Here is a 27,914-nt window from a genome sequence, read left to right as displayed (position 1 = left end):
TTAATAAATACCACTGATTGATTGATTACATTTTCAAAAGTTCAAGTGTTTTAATAATCGCAAGGCTGATCTTCATTTATAATAATAATAATAATGGCATTTGTTAAGCACTTACTACATGCAGAGCACTGTTCTAAGTGCTGGGAAGGATACAAGGTGATCAGGTTGTCCCACACGGGGCTCACAGTCTTAATCCCCATTTTACAGATGAGGGAACTGAGGCACAGAGAAATTAAGTGACTTGCCCAAAGTCACACAGCAGACATGTGGGGGAGCTGGGATTTGAACTCATGACCTCTGACTCCCAAACCCGTGCTCTTTCCATTGAGCCACGCTGCTTCTCAGCTTATAGATTGCAAGTTACTTGTGATCAGACCCAAGCAATGTCTTTGAAACTTCCAAAGCAGATACAATAGTTCTCTGAACAAAATTGGTACTGAAAAAATTCATTAATAGAGAAGCAGCATGGCTCAGTAGAAAGAGCATGGGCTCAGGAGTCAGAGGTCATGTGTTAAGGTCCCAACCTGCCTTGTTGGCATTCAGAGATCCCTTTAAAGCATTTTCCAATTGACCAATGCTAAAAATAGCCAGGTATGAAAGATTAGCCATGAAGAAATGAAATCAAGTATTTTCTTTCCTTCATAACTGTTCTAACAACTACTTGCTGCCTTGGTAAGTTTATGATGTCATAATATAAAGCAACATTTACGCTGACTAGCAATTAGATTTTAGAGAAAATGAACACAAATATGTGATGCCATATTGCCTTGAATATACGGCAGATTGATGTAGAAACTTTGCATGCCAAATGCAATACATGAAGCTTATGGTGCTATGTTATTGACTTAACAAGTTAGGAGCCACTTAAAGAAATTACAATGTTTAATCAATACAGAGAAATGTTCAGCTAGAAAATTCAAATATCAAGGTCTTTTATCCCAGAGAACATGTGATTATGTTTCTCTCAACTTGGTAAAAGTAAAAATTGATTTCCAAATAACATTTATCCTTTGGCATTTGCTGTTGATTGACAAAACGATGGAACACTGGATAGGTGGTGAAATTATTTTAGAAATGCAGCATGACACTATTTACCATGCAGTTGGAACACTTTTAATACATATCAGGAACTGCATCTTCAACGATTTCTGTGGTATCTCACAATTGCCATAATTTACTAGCACTGCATGTTTCCTGCTTTCATCCATGATTAAGCATTTGGTTACCTTCCGGGAAGGACCTTTTTTTCTTTTTGCCAAAATTACATTAAATTGACGATTGCATGCATTTCTTTTAAGAATATATTGACTAATACCCTCACAATGAAATCATCCATTTTCAGGCCACTCATTTTTGGCTATTAAACTATTGTTCAGTCAGTTATCAATTATTTGAAAATACAGATATTGAAATTTAATTTACTTGTTTATTTTAATACTGTGTGTTGTCCAATTACACGGGTGTCCATATTGATTTGCAGTGGCGGTGTCCACGTGTTTTCAGAATAACATTTCATAGGTTTGTTTTCAATAAACATGTACAGATACAATCTTTCCCAGCTGCTGAGGACTAGGAGAATTTCAGAAAATATTTCCTGAGCCCTCTGGTTGCTTCAGCAGAAAAATTAGAAGTTACTTTTCATTATGCACTCACTTTCTCAAGTGAGGTAAAGTAAGAGTGAAAATTACTCCTCTAATTGCACACTCTCTCAGATTTTCCCCTCTCCTTTTCTTCGACTAAAAAAGCTTTGCTGCCCCCTGAAAGATGTAGTTATTCTCTGCAGAGATAAAAAGTAGAGTACCTAGAATCTGTTAATTGCTTCAGCCAACATATTCTCAATTTTAGGAATGACTCCAGAACCCTGGCCCTCCTGCCTTCATCAACACTTGGCACTCAAGAGATGATAGGTTCTTCTGTCAAATGCTCTCTCTCCTCCTCAGGCATTTATCTGAAAAAGTCCCCGCTGAAAAGTCACCCATGAACTTTAACCAGGTCAAAGGCACCAAATGAAAGATTGCTTTGCAGTGACAGTTCCCGAATCGGCTATCTCATCTCCAGATGTACAAATCCCTCATACACTTGTTCACGGAAGAACCATGTAGCAGAGATTTAGCTACCACTATTTCAAATCAACGGACTCTAAGCCTCAAGAAAAAAAGATATCCAGAGACCTCAGGATGAAGAAAAGAAGAGCACAAAATAAACCGATAAAGTGAACAATCCTCTTTCCTTTGAGGCACTGGTTGATGAGTATTTTTAGATCGAGTCTTCTTTCAATTATCCAAAGGCTCGTATGGAGATTGTGCATTGGTCAGGCCAAAATTCACCATATTTTCTGTAGCTCAAAGTAAGTGGAGGTGCAGGTACTGCACGGCGACTGGGGCAGATGCCCAAGATTATGAAGAATTAAGAGACAGGAAAGATGCACACAACAGTCCTAGGTGGGCAGATGGACAGAGATACTTGAAAGAAGGGGTAATCCTGAAATGCTCCATTCACCTAACCCCCACACTCACTTTTGGAAGTGAAATGACTTGTTCAAGGTCACCCAGCAAACAAGCAGCGGAGCCAGGGTTAGAAACCATGACCTTCTGACTCCCAGCTCGTGTTCTATCCATTACGCCATGCTGGAGAGTGAGGCTCCTGCCCACAAGAAGCACCGTGGCTCAGTGGAAACAGCCCGGGCTTTGGAGTCAGAGGTCGTGGGTTCAAATCCCGGCTCCGCCACTTGTCAGCTGTGTGACCCTGGGCAAGTCACTTAACTTCTCTGGGCCTCAGTTACCTCATCTGTAAAATGGGGATGAAGGCTGTGAGCCCCCCGTGGGACAACCTGATCACCTTTTAACCTCCCCAGTTCTTAGAACAGTGCTTTGCACATAGCAAGTGTTTAATAAATGTCATTAAAAATAAATAAATAAATAAAGGACACAGAGGGACCCAAGCATCCAAAGGACTCAGATGAGAGAGAAAAGAGGGGGAAGGACCAGTGAAATGTGAACCTGGGAATAAGAAAGTAGAGGGTCCTGGAGGGAAACTGTGTTAGAGCTAGGGGAAGGTGGGTTTAAGATGGAATTCTCTTATACTATTACCAAATTAAGAATTCTATTAATCATTATTGAAGTCTCTGCTCTTGGTGTCTACCTAGAGTAGGGGCTGGAGGAGTAGCACCAGGTGCCGGCGAAAACATGGGCTAGGGCAGTCAAAATTATGGTATTTGTTAAGCTCCTACTATGTACCCAGCACTGTTCTAAGCACTGGGGCAGATACAAGGTAGTCAGGTTGGACACAGTCCCTGTCCCACATGGGGTTCATGGTCTTAATCTCCTTTTTTACAGATGTGGTAATTGAGGCATTGAGAAGTGACTTGACCAAGGTCACACAGCAGAAAAGTGTCAGGGCTGCAGTTAGAACCCAGGTCCTTCTAATTCCCAGGCCCACGCTCTACCCACTAGGCCACGCTGCTTCTCAGCTGCAAAGGATTAACCAGTCTGGCACACTGCTATAAGAAAAGGAGACGCTCCTTTTGAGGAAAACAAAGCAAAACATAAAGGACAAGAAACAGGAAGCAAAAGAGAAAATCTCAGGCACTGCAAATATCATGGGACAAAGCTCCTGTGTCCACGAGCTTAATATAGCCATCTCCAACATGGGGGTGGTAGGGTAGTACTGGATGCCCACATCTTCAGGGAGAAGCCTGGGATTCAGGCTAGGGTAATGGCAGCAATAGGGGTGCAAATATTTGGGGTACACTGGGAAGAATGCCCCCCTAGCTGATTCTGAGATGCAGCATCACCTAGGAGAAGCATCGTGGCCTCGTGGAAAGAGCACCGACTTCGGAGTCAGAACACCTGGGTTCTAATCCCAGCCTGGCCACTTTCTTGCCATGTGTGTTAGGACATATCACTTAAGTGCTCCGTGCCTCAGTTTCCTCATCTGTAAAACATTAGCTAGTGTTGCAAACTAAAACATCCCTACTCCCTGGAGAATATATAGTTGTCCTGTGTATTAGGGGACACCACTGATAGTGAAATTAACACGTGTGTGTGTGTGTGTGTGTTTGTGTGTGTACGTGTGCTCATGTACAAATGAAAAGGTCACTGTGGGATTCAAAATCCTGGCTACATTGTGAATAAAAAAGGTCAGCTTTTGTTGGGTTGTCACATTCGATGTCCGTAGCACCTGAGGTGGTTTTCTCTTTGGCCTTATTGTTTCTTGTCCTTCAAGAAGTTTTTTGCTCAGAAGGAGTTGCTTCTTTCCACACAGCAGTGTGCCAAGCTGGTTAACCCTTGACAATTGTGAAGCATTGAGGCTTAGTGGAAACTGCATAGACCTGGGAGTAAGAGGACCTGGGTTCTAATCCCAGCACTGCCACATGTCTGCTGTTTGACCTGGGGCAAGACATTTAATTTCTCTGTGCCTCAGTTACCTCATCTGTACAGTGGGGATTATGATTGTGAGCCCCATGTGAACATGGCCTATTCTCAGCCTGATTAGCTTGTATTTACCCCAGCGCTTATTACAGTGCCAGGCACATAGTAAGCACTTAAATAACAGAACAAAAAAATAATAATTTGGAATACTGAGTCCTAAAAATGTTTCTTTGGTTCCCCTTGCTTTCAGATTTCCATTTTCAGATCTCTAGACAGCAGTAGTTGGGTATCCTGTTGTCATTTACTCTCCCCACCTATCCCACTTAGAGTAACTGGTTGGATGACTGCATAGCTTCATTGCCAGGAGTATGGCTTTGATCCAGAAGCTGACTGTTGTAATCCTGTCTTGTCACTTGAGGATGAAAGTTGCCCATAGCTGATATTTGGTCTTCGTTTCACAGTCTAAGGAGGATGGATAGCACTATACCTCTCTAACACTTTAGTTAGGACGGGAGCCAGCCACCATTAAGCTGTCTCTGTAAGCTCATTATGGGCAGGGAATGTGCTAACTGTATTGTATTGTACTCTCCCAAACTCTTAGTACAGTGCTCTGCATACAGTAAGTGCTTAATAAATACCACTGATTCATACTTTCCTATCAACTGCTGCATAACCGCTCAGGTTTCTACCTAGGTAACAGATTTAAGCTCTGACAGCCCATATCATTTTTTTATAGGTATGTGTTAAGCACTTACTATGAGCCAGGCACTGTACTAAGAGCTGGGGTAGATACAAGTTGGACACAGTCTCTGTCCCACATGGGGCTCACATTCTTAATCCTATTTTACAGATGAAGGAACTGAGGCAGAGTGAAGTGGTATGACTTGCCCAAGGTCACACAGCCAACAAGGGGTAGACATGAGATTAGAACCCAGGTCCTTCTAACTCCCAGGCCCATGTTCTATCCACTAGGCCACACTGGATTAATAGTCATTTCGTGACTTTGATAAGTGAATACATGATGATGATGATGGTATTTGTCAAGCGCTTACTATGTGTCAAGCACTGTTCTAAGTGCTGGGGTAGATACAAGGTAATCAGGTTGTCCCATGTGAGTCTCACTGTCTTAATCCCCATTTTACAGATGAGGGAACCGAGGCACAGAGAAGTTAAGTGACTTGCCTAAGGTCACACAGCAGACAAGTGGTGGAGGCGGGATTAGAACCCACGACCTCTGACTCCCAAGCCCGGGCTTTTTCCACTAAGCCACATTGCTTAACTAGGGTTAAGGGTTAACTAGTTAACTAGGATTAACTAGGGTTTTCGGGACTCAAACCATTTAAATTTGCTGATGAAGCATTGCGTGGGAGAGCTCCAATGTAAGGAAAATACGGACAGAAATATGGTTACAGTTTTGCTGAACTCTATAAGGGGGTCATCACCTTATTGAGGCCTGTCCAGGACAGCAATCAATCAGTCGGTTGTATTTACTGAGCGCTTACTGTGCACAGATAATTATACTAAGAGCTGGGGAGAGTACATTATTACAATATAACCGACACATTTCCTGCCAACAATTAGTTTACAATCTAAAGGATGGCAACACATGGCAGGTTACTTTGCCTAAAGAAGCATAACTTTTCAGCCCCTCTAATTGACTGCAGCCAATATCAACTGCATAAAGGAAATGCAAATCTCAGTTCTGCCAGAAAAGATAATTCTAGGTGCACTCCAGGGTGTTCTTCATAGTGGAGAAAGTAGGAGCCCAGAACAATGATGCTCTCTGGATTCTGCCTGCCTATTCCAATGGCTAAAAGACAGGGTAGTGGAGTTAAAGTGGTACTTTACCCAATCAGAATCTTGCCACTTCTCATCATCAATCGTATTTATTGAGCGCTTACTATGTGCAGAGCACTGTACTAAGCGCTTGAGAAGTACAAATTGGCAACATATAGAGACAGTCCCTACCCAACAGTGGGCTCACAGTCTAAAAGATCTAAAAGCTTCTCCTTTAGTACCTGCTCTCACAACTGAATTTTCATTAGCAATCCCTACCTAGGGCAGAACAGTTGAGCCCCCATTATATTGTCATGCCCAAGAGATGAGCCTAGTGGAAAGAGCACAAGCCCAGGAGTCACTGGACCTGAGTTCTAGTCCCAGTTCTGCCACTCATCTGCCATATGACCTTGATAAAGTCACTTACCTTCTCTTGGCCTTAGCTACCTCATTTATAAAATGAGGAATTTTTTAAACTGTATTTGTTAAGTGCTTACTATAGGCCAGGTACTGTGTTAAGCGCTGGGGAGGATACAAGTTAATTATATGGGACACACTCCATGTCCCACTTGGGGCTCACAATCTTAATTCCCATTTTACAGATGAGGTACTGAGGCACAGAGGAGTGACTTGCCCCAAGTTATACAACAGACAAATGGCAGAGTCAGAATTAGAACCCAAGTCCTTCTGAATCCCAGGCAGTTAATGGACTGTATTCTAACCGATTAGCTTGTACCTACCCAGCGCTTAGTACAAGGCACATAGTAACCTCCTAGCCAATACCATTAAAAAGAAATAGGCTGATGACAAAGGTAATGATTCGACCCATCCCTCGAGGCCCACTCCCTCCAACATTCAGCTGTCCGACCGATAAAAAAGCGGCTGAGGGGAAAGTTAGAGATTGGATTCTCCATTTTCCCTTGGCCATTGATGTTTCCATCACCTCAGGGACTTCATCTGCAATGTGGAGACATAAGCATTAGCTCACCTCCCTGGGTCACTGTGAGCCATAGCTAGTAACAAGGGCCAAAACGTACTCAGTAATGTACAGAGAGCTGTGTGAGTGTCTGACAGGATGAACAATGCTTCCATCCTCCCCAACTGCCCTCATTTTTTTAAGTAACTCCTTCAGGACAAGCATCTGTGTAATTGATTTGCTGAGTGCATAAAGGCTCCTCAATTTACCTATCCTCCCAGCACTTCTATTTAACTCATTACCATGGAAAGTGCTTCTGAAAAAGAACTGAGAACTAAAGGAACTAAATATAAAACCCAATTCTTTTCCCAACTCCCTTCCTCACCAGTTTTGTTCTCTTACTTTCCAAAGATAAATACTAGCACTTTGAGGAGACGTACACTGGAGCTAAAAACGCTGCAAAAATAAGCCTTTCGGAGCTATAGTTTTCTCGGTAATGCCTCTGTGGCTCCACTCGCAACCTGAGCCTGATTGGATTCAGGAGTTTGTGGTGAAAGGCAAGTCTGCATAGGTTAGGTTTATTCTACCCTTTTATAGAGTCTCGCACTCACGGAGGTTTATGAATTAATTAATCACTGTTCAGTCACAATGCTACTGAAAGACTGACTTAGAAGAATCCAGAGAGACGTGTAGGAGACAATGTCAACTCAAAAGGCACATTCTTCCAAATCTTAACCCTGAGCCAAAAATTCTCCTTAGGGGCTTCACAAACTTGGAAAACTCAAACTCTTTAGGGGAATCATCAAACTGGAAAGGACTTCAAGAGAGCTATGTACCTCCAGGCAGATCTGTTATCAACTATCAAAAATGGCTTCTCTCAAAGCTCTTCAGGAAAGAAGACCCGACGACCTCCCTTAGTAACTCACTCCACTGTCGAAAGCTCTCTAACCAAAATAGACACCCTTTTAGTAGGAAGCATCTGCTGAGGTGCTGTAGAGATGATGATTTGTCCAGATGATTTGAAATATTACTGTCCTGAGCTAAGCCTGATCTTGCTGCATCTCAATCACTCATCTCGCGTTCTAGTCATTTCTCCACCCGAAGGAAAGAGTTTGTGCTTCCTGGTGATCGTCCTCATGCCCTACATTCTGGGGAGGCCCCATGAATGGTAATCCGTGAGGATGACAGTTTTAGATTCCTTCATTCAATCATATTTATTGAGGGCTTACTGTGTACTAGCTGCTTAGCACAGATCCTAAAGTACTATTCTCACAGAATGAAAACATGACAGTTTCGAGACTATAAGCTCGTTGTGGGTAGGGAATGTGTCGTGTATTGTTATATTGTACTCTCCCAAGCACTTAGTACAGGGCTTTGCACACAGTAAATGATCAATATATACAAATGAATGAATCAATGGTTTCTATATTTTCATAGAGGAAATTGAGACCATATATGGGCAGGGAATATGTCTGTTTATTGTTACATTTGTTCTCTCCCAAGCTCTTAGTACAGTGCTCCTCACACAGTAAGCACTCAATATGACTGACTGACAATATAACATCACTGGTCGCTTTTAGAAAATCCATGGTAAAAATACAGTTTAGTTTTAGATACTGTAAGACTGGGATAGATATTTTACCACTTTGTACAACTGTCACCTTGTGTATATGTTTTTTACATATTTATTACTCTATTTATTTATTTATTTTACTCGTACATATCTATTCTATTTATTTTTGTTAGTATGTTTGGTTTTGTTCTCTGTCTCCCCCTTTTAGACTGTGAGCCCACTGTTGGGTAGGGCCTGTCTCTATATGTTGTCAACTTGTACTTCCCAAGCACTTAGTAAAGTGCTGTGCACTCAGTAAGTGCTCAATAAATACGATTGATTGATTTCCCCCGTAACATTCCCCATCATCATCAATGGTATTTGAGAGCTTACTGTTAGTAGGGCACTGTACTAAGCACTTGGTGGAGTACAACAGAGTTGGCAGACACGTTTCCTGCCCACAGCGAGTTTATAGTCTAGAGCAGGACCCAAACAGACCTTCTTGTTTCCCTTAAAGCAAACACAGTATTTAAAGGGAAACATTCTTTTTTTTTTTAACTTGAAAAATGATGAGCACATCCAAAATGCATGGGTAAGTGAATTTTAAGTGACATATTCACAAAAGTAAACATTCTCATGTATGTTTACAAAAAGGTAATACAAGGATTTTGGACTGTTTAAAAGCATGCACATTTCCTCTTATGAACCTATACCAATGGTCAGGGATTGGATGAGATGAAAACACCCATAAAGCTTTCAAACCAATTATTTGTTTAGTAGAATTATACATAATCACAGGGCCATCTGGCATAAAAAGTAATGGCCCTCCCGGGTGGAAAAAAGCGAAAAGAATCCCCCTGGGCTGAAAAAAAAAAAAACACTTTCCTTCTTGAAGGAAAACTAATAGTACAGTGCTCTGCACACAGTAAGCGCTCAATAAATACGATTGAATGAATGAGAGACTAATTTTTGAAGCTTTGTCTTTCTTAGTATATTTCATAAACAACCCTAACATGACCCCAGAAAGAGGAGAAAAATAGCCTACTATTTAAGACCTGCTTCCTCTCCGCGAGGGTTAAACTTCAGTAGGCTATTTTGAAAGATTTTTCTCTTTGTTCCCCCGGGTAGTTCCACCTCTTTTACCACATATTCCCAGAACTATTCGGTGGAAAATTGTGAGTTTCTTTCTCTAACTTCAACTGCTTGTCACTCTTCTGGTGGTGGTGTTGGCATTATGTCTGCATATTCTTCCTAGGTTATTATTATTATTTATGCTTTGTTGACACAGCTTCCCACACACCACTCTAATGCTAGCTTACCCTCGATTTTCACCCTGCCTTCAGACGTTACGCTCCAAAAAGTATCAATCTGCCAGAAACGTTTTCCGCTGTACCAAACTTGGCTGATCGTGCCACTTCTTAGAGTGACATTCCTCAGCAATATTAGTGGTTTCACTAATGCCTTTTTTGATGCTGCTATAAACTAGTCTTTAGTGTTAAAAGCAGATCCATATTTCTTTCTGATGGCGTAAAATGAGTGGGGATATTCTGAGATTGGTGTAATTAGCTTTGCACATAAATGCGAACCAGCGTGGCTCAGTGGAAAGAGCACGGGCTTTGGAGTCAGAGGTCATAAGTTCAAATCCCGGCTCTGCCAACTGTCAGCTGTGTGACTTTGGGCAAGTCACTTAACTTCTCTGGGCCTCAGTTACCTCACCTGTAAAATGGGGATTAAGACTGTGAGCCCCACGTGGGACAACCTGATCACCTTGTAACCTCCCCAATGCTTAGAACTGTGCTTTACACATAGTAAGCGCTTAATAAATGCCATTATTATTATATTAAAATTATTTACCACTGTGAAATGGCTTCAGCTTTAAAGTTGGCTTGAGATGTACATACATGCTTCAACTTAGGGCCATCATAAATGCCGGATGTGACTTTACATGCGTTGCACGACTTTTAGACTGTGAGCCCACTGTTGGGTAGGGACTGTCTCTATATGCTGCCAACATGTACTTCTCAAGCGCTTAGTACAGTGCTCTGCACACAGTAAGCGCTCAGTAAATACGATTAATTGATTTATTGCACGAGGCATCAGCATCACAAGGGGATGGCACATCTGTCATTGTGGGGAAGGACTGAGTAGCACATTTATACTCACCCCACCCCCAGCCCCTCAGAATTTACGTGCATATCCTTATAATCTGCCATTTCCCTTGTCTGTAATTTCTTCTAATGTCTCCCCTCATTAGACTGTAAATTGGTTCTGGGCAGGGATTTTGTCTTCTAATTCTGTTGTATTGTCCTTTCCCAAGTGCCTAGCACAGAACTCTGCACACAAGCAACCCTCAGTAAATACCCTTTTTCATGCTTCTTATGTGCCAGGCCCTTATTAATCACTGGGCTAGATACAAGATAATTGGGTTGGACACAGTCCCTGTCCCATATGGGGCTCACAGTCTTAATCCCCATTTTACTGATGAGGTAATTTAGGCACAGAGAAAGTTAAGTGATTCTCCCGAGCTCATCGAGTAGACAAGTGGTGAACCCAGATCCTCTGACTACTCCAGAGCCCTTGTGTTTCTTTTCCAGATCCTTGTGAACTGCACCTAACAGTGGAATATAGCGATGGGAAACTCAGCACTGTAAATTAAAATACCAGAGCCTGACACCAAATCCTAATCACAGGGCACAGGCCAGGTAAAAAATTGAGGGAATTGGGATGCAATACACTAGACTTGAATTCTACAGCTGGGCATAAAAGGCAAGGCAGTGGAACTAAGCCGACAAGTCCCCTCACATCCTCCGGTCGTGCCCGTGTCCTCTGGACCCAACTGCAGTTTTCCCTTAACAATAATAATAATAATAATGGCATTTATTAAGCATTTACTATGTTCAAAGCACTGTTCTAAGCGCTGGGGAGGTTACAAGGTGATCAGGTTGTCCCATGTAGGACTCACAGTCTTAATCCCCATTTTACAGATGAGGTAACTGAGGCACAGAGAAGTTAAGTGACTTGCCCAAAGTCACACAGCTGACAAGTGGCGGAGTCGGGATTAGAACCACTGACCTCTGACTTTCCAGCCCGGGCTCTTTCCACTGAGCCATGCTGCTTCTCCAGTAACATGTTAGATTCCCTTAGAGTGCTATTAAAGGTCCGATTTTCTGGTGGTGATATGGCCTATGAAATGGGGAACCTGGACACTGTCCCTTGATTTGCATTCTAACAGAATCTATAAGTGAGTCACAGGGTCTGCAGTGCAATTAAGGGAGATTGAATTTTGCGTGCCTCAGTTTCTCCATCTCTAAATGCGGATATTATATTTCTTCCCTCTAACTGGGTAAACATCGATTATGCTTGAACTGTATTTTGGAAGGCAGACACTAGAGAAGCAAAAAACATTATTGTTTTCATACCATTCTTTAGCAATATAACTCATTAATGAGTCTCACTGCTTTTTTTTAACATTTGCTTTTGCTTGTCGCATTTTGTTTTACCTCCTTCTCTTCAAATTATTTCGTCATATAATGTCTTTCCCATTTCCACGATGATGAAATTCTTCTGTTTTCTCATTTTAACTATCATTTCAATCTATCATTTCACCCTAATGTTCTCAGCTGCACCATCCCAGCTAACGCGTTCAGCCTTTACAGTTTATCACTATAATGGGCAACCTAACCTCCTTTTAAGGCTGTGGGAGTTCAGCTGTCCCTTCTGTATGATTTCTAGGCCTTCGAGCAGGCACTCCAGATAGTATTACAATTATTTTATAGTGGCCATGAAAACAGATAGCCATACCCTAATAATGACCTCTACATCTTTTGAATCCTCTTAATGTTTCTTCAATCAATAATCAGAACTTTCTAATTTGATTATCTTCCTTTTACCCTTCCAGGGTTGACTCTAAACCCAGATGCAAAGCTTGCCCACACCCTGTATTCTGTATTAGGTTAAAGTGTTTTACACCTATGGAAAGATCTCATTTGTCCTAAAACAGGATACGATCAAAGGCCTAAATCTGCAGCAGGGTGGGGGAATTATATTTCAGAGTGATCTCTTCAAGTAATTTACTTCAAATCAGATAAAGTTCAAATTATACCTGAGTTATCCTTTCCATAACATTGGTCCAGCACTATGGATTAATTTTTTCTTCTCTTCAGTCACCGAGTATGTCGGGGGGTTTTTTGTAACTCTGATGTCATTCCCCATCAGACCCATCAATTTTTCTTCATTATTTTCTGTTCTTTCTTCTCATGCCTCTAAATTTTGTCTTTCAATTGTTATTTGGTTAAGTGGCTTCTTCCCTATTAGATGCATTCTTCAAAAAATAAACGCTGTAAAGATGATCATCAACTAATGCCTTACTTTTGAAGAGGTGAAGCATGACTCTCACTGGCATTGAAAAGGCACTACCCTTTTCAACTGTGGTTTTAAAAATACCATGATCATCCTGAAATTTGAATGTAATAGGACTAGCCTGAAGGTGATTAGTCAAAGATGGGGAGTTGGGGTATGAAGGGGGGAGTGTGAGATTTTCCTTAGGTAGAGCTTCCAAAAAACATATTTGAAAACAGTACTAAGCTCGACAAATATCAACTGCACCAGCATAGCCAAGAACTATATTTTGATGAGCACTCTGGACTTTTTTTTTTGGTATTTGTTAGGCACTTACTATGCGCCAAGCACTGTTCTAAGCATTGAGGGAGATACAAGGTAATCAGGTTGTCCCACATGAGGCTCACAGTTTAAATCCCCATTTTACAGATGAGGTAACTGAGGCACGGAGAAGTTAAGTGACTTGTCCAAAGTCACACAGCAGACAAGTGGTGTAGCCGGTTTTAGAATTCACAACCTCTGACTCCCAAGCCTGGGCTTTTTCCACTAAGCCACGCTGCTTCTCTGGATTGCATTATAGGTTGCAGAAAGAGCTTTTTTAAGTAAAGCCTGACTAAGGCCTCACCATCAACAATGTCTTCAAACCTGAAGACACACACACACATCCCACCCCCCCACCCCCCAAACACCTCTACCCATTACACACACGCCAAGCCGCCTGAGCCTACATTCAGGTTTGAAAAGTCCTAAGAAGGGCTATAAAGTGGAAAATGAAGCAAACAAAGCTTCCACAAAAACAATCAATGGTATTTATTGAGCATTTACTGTGTGCAGGGTACTGTATTAAGCACTTGGGACAGCACAATTTATGAGAAGCAACGTTGCCTGGTGGTTAGCACATGGGCCTAGTAGACAGAAGGACCCGGGTTTATTCATCCATTCAGTCTTGTTTATTGAGTGCTTACAATGTGCACTGCCTTAAGTGCTTGGGAGAGTATAATAAAACAATAAACAGAAACATTCCCCACCCACAACAAGCTTACAGGAGTTCTAATCCCAGCTCCGCCACTTGTCTGCTGTGTGACCTTGGGCAAGTCACTTTACATCTGCGTGCCTCAGTTCCCTCATTTCTATTATGTGGACTAAGATTTTGACCCTTTGGACGGGGACTGTGTCCAAAACTATTATCTCGTTTCTATCACAGTGCTAAGTATGGTGCCTGGCATATAGCAGGTGCTTACCAAATATCATAAAAAATTAACGGAGATGGTAGGCACGTTCCCTGCCCACAACAAGCTTACAGCCTACAGGGGGAGACAGACAATATAAATAAACAAATTATGGATATTTACTTAAGTGCTGTAGGCTGAGGGAGAGGTGAATAAAGGGTGCAAATCTAAGAGAAAGGGTTTCACAGAAGGGAGTGGGAGAATAGGAAATGAGGACTTATTCAGGGAAAGCCTCTTGGAAGACATGGTGCCACGATAATGGTATGATGATGGTGTCTTTTGTCAGGATGATGGAAGAACATTGATCACCAAGCGTTAGGACCAAGAACTGATCAGAGAAATTGATTTTAGTGCTGCTGGCTTACAGCACTCTCATTTTCTCACACCTGCAGGCATGTTCCTGCTGGGGAAGGTGTGCAATGGGGGAATAAGCCGCCACTTGTCTGCTGAGCCACTCTGGACAAGTCACTTGGCTTCTCTGTGGCCTCAGTTACCTCATCTCACGTGGCCATGGGCTGTGTCCAACCTGGTGATCTTGTATCTATTCCAGCATATAAGTGCTTAACAAGTGTCATAAAAAGTCATTCATCTTCTCTGTGCCTGTTTCCTCAACTGTAAAATGGGGATTAAATCCTACTTCCTCCTATTTAGGAGCCCCATGTGGAATAGAGACTGTGTACATTTAGGCCAGTGAGTAAAACAGTGCTTGACACAATCATAATCACAATCATAACAACAATAATAATAACTGTGCATAACCTAAGCAATTTTTACAAGGTCACTTTAGAAAGTGAGTATAGCTCTGAAGCCATATGAGAAAAATCAATCAACTCATCGATGGTGTTTATTGACTGCTTAATGTGTGCAGCATCCTGTACTAAACACTTTGGAGAGGACACTACAACAGAGGTGGTAGACGTGATCCCTGCCCTCAAGTAACTTACAAAAACAGGATCATTTGGGGAGCTTCAGAAAAGGCATGTGGTGCATGGGTAACATAAAACAAGATTATCCGGTCCTCTTCTTGTATAGTAATCCTAATGACTCCTCGTCTAGACTAGAAACTTGTTGTGGAGAAGGAACCTGTCTACCATCCCTGTTGCATTATACCCTCCCAAGCATATAGTACAGTGTTCTGCACGCAGGAAGCACTCAATAAATACCATTGATGGCAATTATAACAACAGTTATTTTATGCAAAGTGGCTTGAAACTGTCCCTGACTCTCTTTCCATCTTACATAAAATCGGTTAAATATTTTTAAATTATATATCATCAATTACTTATAATATCATGTCTTCCCCTCTAGACTGTAAGCTCATTATGGGCAGGGAAAGTGACTGCTAATTCTGTTCTATTGTGATCTCCCAAGTGCTTAGTACAGTGCTCTGCATAAAGTAAACCATAAATGTATACCATTGACTAGTTATTAATCCTATTAATTTTTACTCCATAAGATTTCCAAGATATGCCACTTCCTCGCCACTCGCATAGCAACCACTTGGTCCAGGAGATTGTCATATCCTGGCTAAACCACTGAATTCCCTTCATCATTAGTCTCCCTTTCCTAGCCCTTTCAAATCAATCAATCATATTTATTTAGCGCTTACTGTGTGCAGAGCACTGTACCAAGCGCTTGGGAAGTACAAGTTGGCAACACATAGAGACAGTCCCTACCCAACAGTGGGCTAAATCTCACACTTCCCCAGTCCATCCTCCATTCCACTGCCAGAATCATTTTCTAACACACCAATCCACATATCTTCCCACTCCTCAAATCCTCAAATACCCATGTCTCTAGGAATCGAGCGGAAACTCTGACAACTGGCATTGAGCTCTCTCCTTCTTACTTGTCCAGTCTGTTCTCCCACAAACCCCCAGGTCACACTCGTCCTTCTTCCCACGCTCGCAGCCTCACTGTGCTTCATTCTCGACGCACCCGCCTCTTTGCTTATTCCTTTCCTCTCCCTCCTAATCCACCACACCACCATTCCTCTCATTTTGCAGGCCCTTTTGAAACCCCACCTCTTCAGAGAGGTTTTCCCAAATGAATTTTGCTTCTCCGCCAATCAAAACCTAGCAGCACCAGCATGGAATAGTGGCTAGAGCATGGGCTTGGGAGTCAGAAGGTCACAGGTTCTAATCCTGACTCCACTACTTGTCTGCTGTGTGACCTTGGTCACTTCACTTGTCTGTGCCTCAGTTATCTCATCTATAAAATGGGGATTGAGACAGTGAGCTCCACTTAGGAAAGTCCAACCCAATTTGTTTGTATCCACCCCAGTGCTTAGTACAGTGTCTGGCACATAGTTAAGTACTTAAACACCATATCCTTACAACGACCATCTCAGCAACCTCGGGACACATATACTCCCTTCCACCTGTAGACACTCTTGTTATCGATCGACATACTTTACTATTTCATCATTTTCTCTATATATCCACCTTCCCAGTCTGTTCTTCCTCCTATCAGCAAACTATTTTTGTGTCTGACTACACCATTAGATTGTAAGTCCCCCTGAGCATTGTGCTTTGTTCCTCTATTGAACTCTCCTACGTGCGCAGTACAGTGTTCAGCACAAATGGTTGGGGTTTAATAAAAATAATATTGATTGACAGCAACAGTTTTAAGATTTCTGGTTGCTCAGGAACAACACAGTTTTTATGACTTGTCTGCACACCACTCGAACTTCAGCTAGGAAGAGTGGAAGATTTTCCTCATCATGTTCAGTGACTCTTTAATAATAATAATAATAATAATAATAATGGCATTTATTAAGCACTTACTATGTGCAAAACACAGTTCTAAGCGCTGGGGAGGTTACGAGGTGATCAGGTTGTCCCACGGAGGGCTCACAGTCTTAATCCCCATTTTACAGATGAGGTAACTGAGGCCCAGAGAAGTTAAGTGACTTGCCCAAAGTCACACAGCTGACAGTTGGCAGAGCCGGGATTTGAACCTATGAACTCTGACTCCAAAGCCCGGGCTCCTTCCAGTGAGCCACGCTGCTTTAATAGCTCTTGACTTCAGCTAAAGCCAATTAATTAAAACACCTGTTATTTTCTGTAGTAGTAGCTATACTACTGTTTTTCTTGTTTGTCCTTTGAAGCACTTCTTCTGCCTATCAGCAAATTATTATGTGCCTGTCTACCCTGTTAGATGATAAACTCCTCGTGGGCAAGGATTATGTCTGCCTGCATCAATTGCACTCTTCCAAATGCTAAATAAAGTGCTTTGCACACCATAGGCACTCAAGAAACAGGACTGATTTATTATAATCATGTTACTTGCCACCCAGAATTTAAGCAGAATTTCTCATGAAAAATACGGATCTATACAGAGACAGAAGCAGCATGGCGTAGTGGATTGAACAAGCGCCTGGGAGTCAGAAGGTCCTGGGTTCTAATCCCACTCCAACACTTGTCTGCTGTGTGACCTTGGGCAAGTCACTTCACTTCTCTGGGCCTCAGTTACCTCATCTGGAAATGGCGATGGAGACTGTGAGCCCCAGGTGGAACAGGGACTGCGTCCAATCTGATTTGCTTGTATCCACCCCAGTGCTTACTACAGTACCATGTATAGAGAGAGCACTTAAATACCACAATTACTATTACTATCATTATAAAGAGTATCTGAGGTTCCTATCCGGTCTTCAGTGGGTGACAAAAGTCTATGATCAAAAAGTGTTATCTAAAATCAAAATGATGAGTGCAAACAGACTGCATTCTCTTTGTTCACTGCTGAGAGTTTGGGAGGTTTTTTTTAATTCTTTTTTTAACATGAAGATAAGAAGTGTTATAATGGCTGGTCAGGGATACTCTTGGCTGCTTCAGCTTACCAACTAACAGAGTGGAATACTAAACCAGTATTTAAATTGGGTTTTCAAAACCAAAAACTGGGTTGCTTAAATAAGAACCATCTGATATGGACGGATTAAAATATCCTAATGTGGAGATGAGCATACAGACTTGTTTTACTATTAAGTGCTATCTCTCTCCGAAAATGTTACCAAATACATCTCCCCTTGTTTGTACATTTTTACACAGTGTGGATTAAAATATCCTAATATCCTAATGTGGAGATGAGCATACAGACTTGTTTTACAATTAAGTGCTATCTCTCTTCGAAAATGTTACCAAATACATCTCCTCTTGTTTGTACATTTTTATACAGGGTGGGCACTGAGGTACTGAATATCTCAAGGAAGGGAAGCAGTTTCTGGAGGTTGTGGTTTAAAAGCCAATGGCCAAAACCAGGATGAGTTAGGATGGTGGGAAAGCGGTAGAACAAGTTCTTGATGACTAGCAGTGATAATGGCCAACTTGGAACAGAAGGATATATAATAATATGGGTTTCTTGCTGCTTAGTTGAGCTCATTTTATTATTCTGTTTATTTAATAAATAAGATTCCTCTTGAAAATGCAGCCGTGCCTGAAGTTCTATAAAGGACTTCTAGTTTATGGGGCCTTAAAATAGAAATATACCTTAAATTGCCTTTAAACTCTTCACTCTATGAAAACCCCTGTCCTTCTTGCATAAAAAATTCCAGATAAATTAAGTGCCACAAGGAGGCCACTAATCCATTTTTCTGTCATTTTCAGGTTATAAAAAAAAAAACCTGCTCTGCTTTTGCAAGTGATATCCTCTGACCTTATCGTAGACTTCTTGGATGTTTTAAACGCTTCTCTGTGCAATGAGCTTGGCTCACAGTCTGTAGTGGGGAAAGCTGACAAGTTAATCAAGCAGAGTGATGATGTGGTAGCTACAATAAAAAGGTCAAAATCATGTATTATTTCATGAAATGTAGCTACTGATTTGATGATAATGTCAAGTTCAAATCTTATAAGGCCATTTAATAGAGTTTTTTAGAAAAGTATTTTTCTTGGGGCAAAGCAATTTTCAACTGGTAAGGGGAAGTTAGGTCCCATTTTTGCTATTATTCATCTGTGACTTTCGCGTGTCATTCTGCTTAGAATACGGGACTGTCAGTTCTTTGAGCTACTCTCAATAGTCAGAATCACTCATTAAATAATATTCTGTAAGAAAACATAAAGACCTTGATAGTGTGAGAGTTTGGGGGATATGTAAATATTTTTCAGCATGTAAGAAAAATCAAGCACATTCTTAGGAAATAGAGAAAGAAAAAGAACATCACATTTTCAAGCTAAAATCTCTCACCCTTTGACAAGGGATGATTTAGCAGATATAACCTATTTTTTTTTCCACAACGCTCTACTGAATTTTCAGAGAGATGGTTGGAAAAGTCCAAGTTACTGAGAGCCTTCAACAGAGTATGAGCCTTTAGAAATTGTCCATCTGAGTGTGACAAGACGGTGATTTTTCAAAGAAATGCAGCTGTCTGCAGAAACATTTGGAAATGGAGATATCATTTAGGAGAAGGTTTACATGATTTCAAAAGCCCAGCTTCACTTCAGATGTTTGGTAAGTCAGCCACACTGAAATCAAGGGACAAAGAGGTGAACTTAGCTTTAAAAGAGGGCAAGAACAGAATAGAGGCTTAAATTAGAGACATTCTCTGACATTTGAATAAAAATCTTCCGCAGGCAAGCACCTATTTCTCATCGAGATTGTAGTTAAAGGGATACAATTGTGTCATTCACCTTTAGGTCAATAGTTCATTACCACACAGGGAAGTCTGGTGATCTATACTAAGGAAGTTAGTTGATTGCCTCACAATAGGTTTAAGAACAATTTCACACTTCTGAAAAAAATTGCCACAATATGTGAAATTTAATTTCACACAGAGAAACTTTAAGAAGATGAGATTCTGTTTCTGATAAACATCACAATGGGAGGATGTTTATTTGAGTTTATCTAAAGAAGCTTTTAACTGGATTTTTAAACCACAAGTGTTGGATGGTTAACAGAAATTCAATGAAAAATATGAAAAGTAAAGCAACTGTTTCTGATTGCACTGGAGTTCGACAAATATCTGTTTGTTTTTTTTTTTACTATTGATACCATAATCAACACCTGAAAATGGATTGAAGTGTCTCTATTAGAATGTAAGCAGACCAAAGTGAAGCATCACTTGTTTTAATTCTACCATTGTCAAGCACCTAATATAGTGCTGATTACCTAATTAATTTCTATCTACCCCAGTGCTTACAACATTGTTTGGCACCTAGTGTATGCTTAACAATACCATTAAAATGATGATGATGCTGAAGAAAGCCACAATGTACTAAGCACTGCAAACAAAATTCAGGCAGCATTTGGATACAGAAAAGTAGATAGTGACTATATATATATATATATATATATATATGTATATATATGTATATATATGTGTGTGTATATATATGTGTGTATATATATATGTGTGTGTATATATATGTATACACTATATATATGTATATATACATATAGTCACTATCTACTTTTCTGTATCCAAATGCTGCCTGAATGCTACATATATATATATATATAGTCTTGACACCTGGCCACATGTTTTGTTTTGTTGTCTGTCTCCCTCTTCTAGACTGTGAGCCCGTTGTTGGGTAGGGACCGTCTCTATATGTTGCCAACTTGTACTTCCCAAGCGCTTAGTACAGTGCTCTGCCCATCTCTTTATGTTGCCAACTTGAACACCCCAATCGCTTAGTACAGTGCTCTGCACACAGTAAGCGCTCAATGAATATGACAATGAATGAATGAAAATATAAATATAAGATATAGATATATAGAGATATATCTATATATAGATATCTATAGATATCCTAGACTGTGAGCCCGTTGTTGCATAAGGACCGTCTCTATATGTTGCCAACTTGTACTTCCCAAGCACTTAGTACAGTGCTCTGCACACAGTAACTACTCAATAAACAAGATTGAATGAATATATATATTTATATGTATATATACACATAACTACTACTACTACTAATACTACTACTACTTCTACTACTAATACTAATAATAATAATGTTAAGTACTTGGTATGTTCCACACATAATTCTAAGTACTGGGGAAGGTACAGTATAATCTGGTCAGACAGAGTTGTTGCCCCACACAAGATTCACAATCCAAATGCAAGAGGAATTGAATCCCCATCTTACAGATGAGGTAACTGAGTCACAGAGAAGTGAATTAACTGGTGGCATGGTAGGGAAAAACAGTATGGTATAGTGGTTAGAGCATGGGCATGGGAGTCAAAAGGACCAGGGTTATAGTTCCAGCTACATATCTGTCTCCTTGTTGATTGTAAACTCTTTGAGAAAGGGCATCTTCTGACTCAGTGAATACAGCACGGGCCTTGGAGTCAGAAGGTCATGGGTTCTAATCTCAACTCCCCCACTTTGCTGCTGTGTTACCTTGGGCAAATCACTTAACTTCTCTGTGCCTTAGTTACTAATCTGTAAAATGGGGAATAAGACTGTGAGCCCCATGTGGCACATGGACTGTGTCTAACCTGATGACCCTGCATCTACTCCAGCACTTAGAACAATGCCTGGCACATAGTAAGAGCTTAACAAATACCATTAAAAAAAACACATAAGGTCACAGAGCAGGCATGGACAGAAGCAGAATTAGAACCCATGTCCTGACTCCCTACTCTATGGTCTTTTCTGCAGGCCATGCTGCTCCTCTTTGTCTTTTATATCCAAAGAAGACAACTCTGTCCATGATGTTTACCTATGAGTGTATGGTGTGTGGTTGAAAATTCCAAACAATGCTAGCCATTTTGTGCACACAAAAAAGGCCGTCCTTCATTGTGTTGCTATCCTTAGTGTTTGCATTTGCTGGCATTGTTTTGTCTTTTGCCTCTGTCTTTCCTTCCTTACAACCCTTTTATTCAAAAAGAGTCATTCATAAAGCTATTATTGTGGCAATCCCTTAAAATTACGGTTAAAACCATACGATCACACAAAGTTAGACTGTGATCAATGAAGAATTTCTCCATTCAGTTCGGAGATCACATAGGCTTCCTTTATGTGTTATAGTTAGAATATCATATGGGAATTAGGGTCTATTCAATAACAACCAATAACCAGACAAAAACATAAACAGCAGGATGGTCTAGTGGATAGAGCATAGGCCTAGGAGTCAAAAGGACCAGGGTTCTAATCCCAGCTGCGTCGTTTGTCTGCTCTGTGAACTTGGGCAGGTCCCTTCTCTTCTCTGTACCTCAGTTACCTCATCTGTAAAATGGGAAATAAGACTGTGCACCCCATTTGGGACATGGACGACGAGGTCTACCCTGACTAGCCTGCATCTACCCCAGCGCTTAGTGCAATGCCTGGAACATTGCTTAGTGGAAAACCACGGGCTTGGGAGTCGGAGGTCGTGAGTTCTAATCCTGGCTCCGCCACTTATCAGCTGTGTGACATGGGGCAAGTCATTTAACTTCTCTGTGCCTCAGTTACCTCATCTGTAAAATGGGGATTAAGACCGTGAGCCCCATGTGGGACAACCTGACCACCTTGTATCTACCCCAGCACTTAGTAAATGCTTAACAAATACCATAATTATTATTGTTATTAATAAAAAAACCCACAGGCCCATTTGGATCAATACACTGTGGTGATGGAAGAAATGGTTTGTGAGCAATGAATACCTGCACAAGGCTTGAAATAGGTAAAATTTTCTTCATTTGGGATTCTACAAACACAACTTTAGCATTATAGCATAACTGGTTGCATTACAGGTCATTTACAATTTGGAGGACAGGTGTTGAATGGCATTTTATGAGAATCTATCCTAGTTCAGTATTTTATCAGTGAATAAAAATGATTAAGTACTAATCATTCAGTTTGGCAAGTAATGCTTAGCCACACAGAAGAAAAGGTTGGGATTCAAAGTGGCTTTACCAAGTCCAACTGATTAGTAACATTCAGAATGAACTGCAGTGTGCTCTGTAAAACCCATGCAGGACAATGACATGCATTCATGACAGAGATTGAAAAATTACTTGCAAACACAAATGCAATGCATCAACAACACCTTCTAAATCCTTAGCACGGAAAAACAGAAGCCTGCGAAAATTTGTGGTGGGTCAAGTTATGCGACATGCATGGTCAGTGGCGGAGTGACAAAGCTGAAGAGGCAAACGGATATGCCATCTGCCACCAAACTACATTTTTATGCATCTCTAAAGAGGCTCTGTGGCTCCACACACTTTTCCACGTCACCGAGGAGTGCAGGTAGAACCACCTCAGTACAAGGAGGGAGTCGATCATTCACTGAGCGCTTAATTTGTGAAGACATGGTACTAAAAGCTTGGCAGAGTAGTTAATCGACATGTTCCCTGCTCACAACGAGTTTACAATCTAAAGTCCTATACAAGTTGGGAGAAAACTCTAATGACTGCTATACTATAATGACTGCTAAAATATAAGGACTATACTGAATGAACATTCCTTCCACTGACAAGGAGGAAACCCTCCAAAACACAAAAAGTCAGTCAGAATAGGGAGATGTGACTCCAGCCTCTACTTTTTTTTAATGGCATTTATTAAGCATTTACTATGTGCAAAGCACTGTTCTAAGCGCTGGGGAGGTTACAAGGTGATCAGGTTGTCCCTCGGGGGCTCGTAGTCTTAATCCCCATTTTACAGATGAGGTAACTGAAGCACAGAGAAGTGAAGTGACTTGCCCAAAGTCACACAGCTGACAATTGGCAGAGTTGGGATTTGAACCCATGACCTCTGACTCCAAAGCCCGGGCTCTTTCCACTGAGCCACGCTTCTAAGGAAGTAAAATCATAGTAGGGGAAGCAGCATGGCACAGTGGCTACAGCCCAGGCCAGAGAGCCAGGTGGTCGTGGGTTCTCATCTCAGCTCTGCCACTTGTCTGCTGTGTGACCCTGGGCAAGTCACTTCATTTCTCTGTGCTTCAATTGCCTCATCTGTAAAATGGCGATTGAGACTGAGTGCCCCATGTGGGACAGGGACCGTGTCCAACTCGATTTGTTTGCATCCACCCTAGTGCTTAGTACAGTGCCTGGCACACAGTAAACTCTTAACACACACCACAATTATTATAGTGTAACGCTCAAAATCTGTGTTTGTTTAATTCTAATTTTTACATTACTATATATATCATATACTGGTTCCATTTTTTGCCAAATGCAGTTAACCACTTTGATTCTCACCCCAGCCCAACAATACTTACGTAAATATTCTTATACCCTACATATTCCTCTATACTGAATCTATTTTAATGTCTGTCTCCCCCCTAGGCTGTAAGCTTATTGTGGGCAGGGAATCTGCCTACCAAATCTGCACACAGTAAGTGCTCAAACATATGATTGATTGATCTTGAGGAATCTCAAACTGAAATAAAAATTAGCTAAGTGACAATAGTGAAATCACGATCAATTATTACAAATGCTCAAATATCTACGCGGCCATTCTAGGCACTATATAGCATAATGGTAAAAGTATTTCTGCCCTCTAGGAATTCTAAAATAATTCCCTGTTAGTGGCAGGGGATCACATTAGATGAACTTATACATTTTTCGCTAGCCTGCTGTCTTTCAGATTTTGTGCACAACTTAAAATGGAGTTTCTCAGAAATTAATGAAAGGAATCTCATTGGTAGCATTGGGATAAATGCACTGTAGGCAAACGAAAAAAGCTTCAAAAGTGCATTTTCAAAGGGGTAAGAAGAAAAGCAATTTTGGAAATAGAGAAGAGAGAATTTCACAGGTTGGTTGGTGTTCAGGAGAATTAGGTTTTTTTTCTTCTTCTTTTTTTCTTTTTTAGATAAATATCCCCTATACGTCAAATGTAACAATGGGTAGCCAAGCAGCAGTAAATCACTCTTGGGGCTGTGCTGCCATACAGAAGCTGATCAAGCTGTGTTCCTATGGTTTATGATGTCGGCAGGGCCCTTTCAATGAATGATTACAGCCTTGTATTCATTCATTGTCCATCTTTCATCATATAATGCAATTGCTCCTTCAAGTTGTAAATTTGAACGCTCTGATTCGGAATTCTTCGAGCGGATAATCTAGAATCTTGTGGATTTATCTTTCCCCATGTCATCCTTGGATTATACCACAAAGGAGACCCATAATAGTTTAACATTTGCATCAGTGATATCACAGACGTGCAATACCCTGCAGTTCATCCTATGGGGATTTTATGCTCAATTGGGAGAATGAGAGAGAACATTTCTCATTACAACGTCTTTCATTATTTGAACTTAAAAGTGTGGGGAAAGGGAAAAAAAAGAAATCATACTGTTCACACCAGCCCATAAAGAATTTAAGATGGATTTAACCTTACTCTTTGATATGGATTGTTATATTTTGTCAGTATAATATAACCTACATAGGTTTCTGTCTTAAAATACTGAATGGCAACATTCATTTCATACTTGTAATACTATTTTCATTAGGGCAGAGAAGTATGATGGGTTAGTCTTAAACATCAAAGGAAATGAAGGGAACAAAGTGAGAATGGAAAGGGCTCGTATTTGGGGTTAGGGGAAGACTGATGAATAGGGCAAACAACAGCGCAGCATTAAAACGGGGAGGAGAGTAAGGCAGGAGACGGGTGGGTCAAATAATTTTCATTCAATTATAAGCATGGGAACTCTCTTTCAATTTACCATAATGTACGGCAGTGATCGCACATAAATGTTTTGATCAAAGCAAGAGGGTTTGTTTTGTTGTAATTACCATCAAATGTCCCTTGCCAACCTTTCCCATTTGTCGTTATTCTTTAAAGCCTCCTCAGAGAACTTGGTAGTGGAGAGTATAAACTGAACCCGAAGAATCTGGGAATGAAGGAACAAAGCTTTTCGAGCATAGCATTTACCACCTCACCTCTCAAGGAATAGGGAAACACCTAAAAGCCTTTTCACAAAATTAGGTCTTTTCCTTGAGATTGGCAAAAATAAACAGGAAGTATTTAATGAGAAAACGGGCAAATCACAGGAATGAAGCCGGGGCATCATTTTGGTTGGTACAATGTAAAATGAAACTATGGAAGTGGTTTTTAAAATTGCCTGGAGGACAATAATAATTCTTGGTCCTAATTAGAATGATTGATAACTATAGTGCCTAATCAGATATAAATTCTATGCTTAGACATTTCAATTATCTAACAATTTCACTGGTATATATCAATGTATATAAACATATGAATATACCAATTAGTATATATGTGTTTATATGGGTATATGTGTCTACCAGTTGCATATATATCAGTCATATATACACTACTGATATATATATATATATATATATATATATATATATATATATATATATACATACATACATACATAGCCCTGACTTGCTCCCTTCATTCATTTGCCCCTGCCCTGCATGCCCCAGGGCACTTACGTATAAATCGGCTATTTATTTATTTATTCATTTACTTACTTATGTATATTAGTGTCTCACACTCTAGACTGTGAGCTCACTGGGAGCCGGGAATGTATCTGTTTATTTTTATATTGTATTCTCCCAGGTGCTTAGTACAGAGCACAGTAGGTGGCCAATAAATACAACTGAGTAAATGAATGAATGTTATAGTAAACTCATTTATATGCTGGGAATGTGTCTGCTAATTCTATTGTATGCTCCCAAGTGCTCAGTACAGTGCTCTGCACAAAGTCTCAATGAATACCACTGATTAATAGATAAAAAGCAACTGATGAAAATTCAGGAGACATATATATATATATATATATATATATACACATTTTACTGATATATATGCTATATTATATATGTGTGGTACTGATATGCAAATACACACCAGAACCCAGGAGCCTGCTGTTTCCTAAGAGAGGATCCCATCAGAACAGAAAACAACAACAAGGACCCTTCTAGACTGTGAGCCCGTTGTTGGGTAGGGACTATCTCTATACATTGCTGAATTGTACTTTCCAAGCGCTTAGTACAGTACAGTAAGTGCTCAATAAATAGAATGAATACATACATAGCTGTCCACTGAATTTAATGAATATACCGATGGCAACGACATTCACCGGTGAGAGTCCATGTGATTGAAATGTTAATCCATGCACTTATAATAATAATAATCAAAATAATTCTGGTAATAATAATAATGGCATTTATTAAGCGCTTACTATGTGCAAAGCACTGTTCTAAGCGCTGGGGAGGTTACAAGGTGATCAGGTTGTCCCACAGTGGGCTCACGGTTTTAATCCCCATTTGACAGATGAGGTCACTGAGGCACAGAGAAGTGAAGTGACTTGCCTAAAGTCACACAACTGACAATTGGCAGGGCCAGGATTTGAACCCATGACCTCTGACTCCAAAGCCACTCTTGCCACTGAGCCACGCTACTTCTCTGATAATTAAGTGCTTACTATGTGCCAGGCACTTTACTAAGTGCTGGGGTGGATAGAAGCAAAATTGGGTTGCACACAATCCCTGTCCTACATGGGGCTCACACTCTTAACCCACATTTTACAGATGAGGGAACAGAGGCCCAGAAAAGCTTGGTGACTTGCCCAAGGTCACAGAGCATGCTGTTGCGGAGCCAGGATTAGAACCCATGACCTTCTGACTCCCAAACCTGTGCTTTAACAATAATAATAATAATAATAATAATGGCATTTATTAAGCGCTTACTATGTGCAAAGTGCTGTTCTAAGTGCTGGGGAGGTTACAAGGTGATCAGGTTATCCCACGGGGGGCTCACAGTCTTAACCCCCATTTTACAGATGAAGGAACTGAGGCACAGAGAAGTTAAGTGACTTAACCAAGGTCACACAGCAGGCAGTTGGCA

The sequence above is a fragment of the Tachyglossus aculeatus genome, chromosome 6 (assembly GCF_015852505.1).
Source record: "Tachyglossus aculeatus isolate mTacAcu1 chromosome 6, mTacAcu1.pri, whole genome shotgun sequence".
NCBI lineage: Eukaryota > Metazoa > Chordata > Mammalia > Monotremata > Tachyglossidae > Tachyglossus > Tachyglossus aculeatus.
The sequence above is the reverse complement of the archived record's forward strand: the minus strand, read 5'-3'. Positions refer to the sequence as shown.